Here is a 5,950-nt window from a genome sequence, read left to right as displayed (position 1 = left end):
AGTGTTCTATACCACTGTAGGATGACTATAGTAACAAAAATATATAGTTTCAAATAGCTGCAAGGAAGATTTGAGACAATGAATGTGCTAATGACCCTGATTTGGTTGCTGTACGTTATACATATGGAAACATTACTGTGTACCCCATGAATATGTTCAATTAAAAGTAGTTTTACAAAATAGTCCAAAAAAAGAAGAAGAGTGGAAGCAAAATCAATATTATTGCTCCTCTGGCAGTTGTGGGCAGATGCATGGGTTTTGGCCTTTGCTTGTGAGCCTCTGCAGTGGCCTGCAAGTGTTAACCTTGAATGATCTGTCTCTTGCTGCTGGCAGTTGTTCTATCAGTGATTGTTCTGAGACTTCTTTTTGTATAAAAATGGCATATTCTTTATTTTGCATACTTTAATTTCAGAACAAAATGAACAAAATAAACAAAAAACCCCAGAATATATAACACCCAATTCTGCTGTCAGAGTAGGGAGGGAATGGGAACTTGACACCCTTGTTTCCTGCCTTCAACACAAGGACAGGAGAAAAAAAAAAAAACAATAGACATCAGCAGGAGGAACCAAGTGGGGCTGCCATGGGATCCGTGGGGACACTACACAATGGTGAATTTTCCAACTATGAATTCCTAATCTACTTCTTCCATGTGAGACACATCCTTGTCACCCTCAAGAGGGGCGATCTCATCAGGAACCACAGCACTGTGTTCCTCTGCTGCCACTTAATCTTCATTGATACCTAGACCTAGCTTGATCATGCAGTAGATGCGGTTGGAGTGGGTCTGGGGATCCTCAAGGGAAAAGCCAGAAGAGAGCAAGGCAGTTTCTAACAGCAGCACCACCAGGTCCTTGACTGCCTTGTCATTCTTGTCTGCCTCAGCCTTTTGCTGCAGCGTCTCCACAATGGGGTGGTCAGGGTTGATCTCCAGGTGCTTTTTGGCCATCATATAGCTCATGGTGGAGTTGACCCGAAGTGCCTGGGCTTTCATGATCTGCTCCATATTGGCTGTCCAGCTGTAGGTGCTGGTCACAATGCAGCAGGGTGAAGACACAAGCCTACTGGAGATTGTCACCTTCTCAATCTTCTTATCTAAGATTTCTTTCATTAGCTTGCAGAGGTTCTCAAACTTTGCCTTCCTCTCTTCCATTCTCTTCTTCTCTTCATCCTCAGGTAGTTCCAGACCCTCCTTGGTAACTAAGTCCAGGCTCTTCCCATCAAACTCCTTGAGTTGCTGCACACATAGCCATCAATGGGCTCAGTCATATATACCACCTCGAAGCCCTGCTTCCACACTCCCTCCACAAAAGCTGAGTTGGCAACCTGCTCTTTGCTCTCACCAGTGATGTAATAGATGGACTTCTGTATCTTCTTCATGCGAGAAACATACTTGACAAAGAAGTCATCTCATCTCCAGACCAGGAGCTGTGATAGCACAGCAGCTCAGACAGGCGGCATAGGTTAGTGGAATCCTTGTGGATCCTAAGCTTGAGATTTTTAGAGAATTTCTCATAGAATTTCTTGTAATTGTCCTTGCCTTCCACCAGCTCAGCAAAGAGCTCAAGGCACTTCTTAACAATGTTTCTGTGAATGACTTTCAAGATTTTGTTCTGCTGGAGCATTTCTTGGGAGATGTTCAGGGGCAAATTCTCAGAGTCAACCACACCACGGATAAAGTTGAGACACTCTGGTATCAACTCATCACAGCTGTCCCTGATGAACACATGATGGACATAGAGTTTGATGTTGTTCTTTTTCTTCTTGTTCTCAAAAAGATCAAAGGGAGCCCGGTGAGGAATGAATAACAATGCCCTGAATTCCAACTGACCTTCTACAGAAAAGTGCCTGACTGCCAAGTGGTATTCTCAGTCATTGGTGAGGCTCTTGTAGAATTCTCCATACTCCTCTTGGGTGATGTCTTCAGGGTTTCTGGTCTAAACAGGCTTGGTCTTGTTTAGTTCTTCTTGATCAATGTATTTCTCTTTGATCTTAGTTTTCTTCTTCTTACCCTTACCACTGTCATCCTCCTCATCTGAACCCACATCTTTGATCTTGAGCTTTTCTTCATCATCTTTATTTTCCTCTTCTTTCTCACCTTTCTCTTCCTCTGCCTTATAATCACTAATTTCTTTCTCTCGTTCCTTCTCCAGATAAAGGGTGATGTATCCCAGCCTAGCAACTGAGAGTGCTTCTTCACTACTTCTTTGACCCGCCTCTCTTCTAAGTGCTCTGTCTGATCTTCTTTAAGGTGGAGAGTCACTTTGGTACCCCTGCCAATGGGTTCACTATGGTCAGCATGCACAGTGAAGGAACCTCCAGCAGAAGACTCCCAGGCATACCATCATCATTGGGCTTTGTGATCACAACCACTTTCTCTGCTACCAGGTAAGCAGAATAAAAGCCAACACCAAATTGCCCAATCATGGAGATGTCTGCACCAGCCTAAAGAGCCTCCATGAATGCTTTGGTACGAGACTTGGCAATGGTTCCCAAATTATTTGTGAGATCAGCTTTGGTCATGCCAATGCCTGTGTCTACCAAAGTCAGGGTACGTTCCTGAGTGTTGGTGATGATGTCAATTTTCAGCTCTTTCCCACTGTCCAACTTGGAAGGGTCTGTCAGGCTCTCATAGTGAATCTTGTCCAAGGCATCAGAAGCATTAGAGATCAACTCCTGAAGGAAAATCTCCTTGTTGGAATAGAAGGTATTGATGATGAGAGACATGAGTTGGGCAATTTCTGCCTGAAAGGCAAAAGTCTCCACTTCCTTCTCTCCATGGTGCACTTCCTCAGGCATATTGAAAAGAAAAGGCTTGCACATATTAGAGAGTAAGGTGGGCTGGTTGTCCAACACACAGGCAGCACAAACGCTGTGCCAGAGTGACTCGAGAGCCATTCTGTGACTTTTTCAACTTCCGAGTCCTCCAAGAGCTGGGGAGAATCTGAGAGCTGGAGGGAGCTTTCTCTAGTTCTTTCCTCCTCGTCTCTTCTAAGGATTTTGTTAGCATCTCTTTCCCTTTTTATGTGAAATACCTGGAGTATATTTTTCTGACTGATGCTGACTACCCCTAATAAGATTTTACATAAGTAAATGTGTCTATGAGTGAGACAGAATGTAAAACATTAGATGTTTCAGACAGAAGCCTGAGGAGGGCTTTGGAAAAATATAAACTGCCATAAATATTGCTTTTGATTAGGCAGCTATTTGGGGGACAGAGAGCCTATCAGCATTTCTAGGCAGTCACTGTTTCATGTGAAAGAATGTACCCAATATTAGAACATAATTCTATATTTGGAGTGCTACAAAAACAAACAAAATAACTCAGGATACTATTTTGTTAATGGAAATTCCTGAAAACAAAGCTCAACAAAATCGTGGGAGGTGGTGACACTTGAAAAACAGAAATGATTCTAGAGGATTTTGAGAAGAGAGGGCCAAGAAGGAACTTTACAATCTCCGCTGGTCTCGGGATGCTCCCCTTTTCAGGCCCATGTGCAACTGCTATCTTGTCAGCAGGGTCCTTGCTGAACGTTGTTTGCGATAGTACTCACCTTTCCCCTACCTTCACATCTGGCCCCAGCTTCCATCTCAGCTTCATGTCTCTCCATGTTATTGGTGAGTGTCTTGACTATAAGTTGTCCAAGTTCTTGATGTTTTGAACAAAGAATTGGACAAAACACACAGGAAAGCAAGGAGAGAATGAAGCAATGAAAGCAGAGATTTATTGAAAATGAAAGTAAACTCCACAGGGTAGGAGTGGGCTGATCGACAGCTCAAGGACCCTGGTTACAGGATCTTCTGAGGTCCAAATATTCTCTAGAGGTTGTCCATTGGCCACTTGATGTACACCCCATGCAAATGAAGTCGTGGCCCGAGATCAGTCTGATTGATTGTAGAAAGCAACCAGTCAGAAGCTGAAGTGAAGTTACAAACTTATACCCATGCAAATGTCTAATTGCCAATTAGAGGCTAAATTGAAGTTACAAAGTTACATGCCTATGCAAATGAAGACTTGGCACACAATTAGTCTGACTGGTTGTGGAAAGCAACCAATCAGAGGGACTTTCAATTTTCCATCTGCCACACAGCAAAAGGGGAGGGAGGGAGTTGCAAAGGGAGTAGCCTCTGGTCCTTTTGTTACTTAGGCATCAAAAGTTGGTGTTTTCCTTTCAATTTATTTCTAGGAAGTCAGTGTGAATCGGCCTTAGGTTCCCTGCCTCCAGACCGTATTCTCCTGCCTCAACCATGGTATATGGAACAATCTGATACCTTAACTATGTATTTTACTGTTTGTCTCTCCCCACTGAATTCCATAAAGTTAGACATGTTGGTCTGTTATGTTCACTGCCATATCCTCAATAACTTAAATTGTACTTGGCACCTAGAAGGCACTCAATAAATACTTGTCGAAAAATTGAACCCCACTACCCAAGATACAACCACAGCTAATTTGTTTTCTTTCCTTCTTATATAAATGTATATTTAACAGTTCTATATGGAGGGAATCTTAGATTCTTAGTTTGTTTCTATTTATATTTTTCCCCCACTCAGCCTGAAGGAGTGCCCCTCAATGGAAAAGAAAATGAAAATGCTCATTATTTTTCAAGGTCTTTAGGTGTGGAGTGGACGGGTGAGTGTAGCATGGTACTTAGCACTTGTTTAGTCTTCTCGCCCTATTTCTTGCTGGGCTGTTACGCTGGTGTCTGAAAAGAGAAAGATACAACAATTAAAACTAAAGTAAAATTATGCGTCGCTGAAATGCCTGAAAGATATTGCTTACTGAGACAAAGCCGTACAGATAGTAGATATTTCTTCTACCTTAGGAGGCAGCAATCTGTCTTCTCCAGGCTGGGGTTAGGCACAGGGGCCTGAGTGTGAGCCAGGGGATCCATCGCCTGGAGCAGGAAGTGGCAGAGGGTGTCACCTGAGCGGGTCCAGCAGGGGAAGACAGCATGACAGGCTCTGTCCCACAGCCAAGAGGACTTGGTTTCCAAACAACAGCCTGTATGTTTTCAGGCACACAGGAGACACTCCGTGGAGACTTTCAGAAGGGGTTGAGAGGAATTTAGGAGGCAGGGGCTCCCACAGAGCCTGACAGTCCTGTTTTCTCACTATTACTGTAGACTCTATTTTGCTGTCAGGCTCGGGTGGCTTGAGAAGCCACAGATGATACCTTTGCTGCTGCTGCTGCTCCTACTGCAGTGGTTGCAGATACTGTTACCATGTCCCTTCCCCCACCTGGTGTCACCCCTGTTCTCCCACAAATATGGTACTATGGCACCTTTTAATATGGCTGCCGAAGGGAATGTATTATGCTAATTAGATACTTGGTTCTCTTTCAGGTCTTTGTCAAAGTGGTATTATTGGGCTCTAATTTGTCAGTGAACACAAATCCTAATTGGAGGTCTGAAATCTTATGGTAACACGTGTTGTCCAAACAATCCAGATGACTGAGAACAGCCCTGTCTGATAGGACTTTCTGCACTGAGAGGTGCAGCAGCCACCAGCCACGTGTGGCTATTGAGCCCTTGAATTGTGGCCAATGGGATAGAACTGGAATTTAAACTTTATTTATTAATAATTTTAAATAATATGTATTTAAAATGGTAGTGCAAATCTAGAATATATATTTATGTTTTAAAGACTATAATCTAAATGAAAACACAAAATTTAAATGCAATTGTAATTCTTGGAGGACAGTAGTCTAGGCGACATCTGGCTTAAGACCTTCTGTACGTTTGTTCTCATGACCATTGATGATTTTGATGGCTGATCCTTGATATTTAGGAAAGGGATGCTTTTGTCTCATCCCAGTAAAAGGATAAGTTTATTTGCAAATTAAGAAAATGACCACAAGGTAATCCCAGCACTTTGGGAGGCCAAAGTGGGCGGGTCACTTGAGGCCAGGAGTTCAAGCCCAGCCTGGGCAACATGGAGAAACCCTGTC

At 43.2% G+C, this 5,950-nt stretch overlaps 1 pseudogene; it reads right to left on the bottom strand.

The window, feature by feature from the left end:
- Positions 1 to 634: 634 nt before the first annotated feature.
- On the bottom strand, positions 635 to 2,890 carry LOC102145528 (heat shock protein HSP 90-beta-like; annotated as a pseudogene).
- Positions 2,891 to 5,950: the final 3,060 nt, after the last annotated feature.

This window comes from Macaca fascicularis, chromosome 5 (genome assembly GCF_037993035.2).
Source record: "Macaca fascicularis isolate 582-1 chromosome 5, T2T-MFA8v1.1".
Classification (NCBI taxonomy): Eukaryota; Metazoa; Chordata; class Mammalia; order Primates; family Cercopithecidae; genus Macaca; species Macaca fascicularis.
Note: the sequence above shows the minus strand (reverse complement) of the source record. Positions and strands in the feature narration are given on the sequence as shown.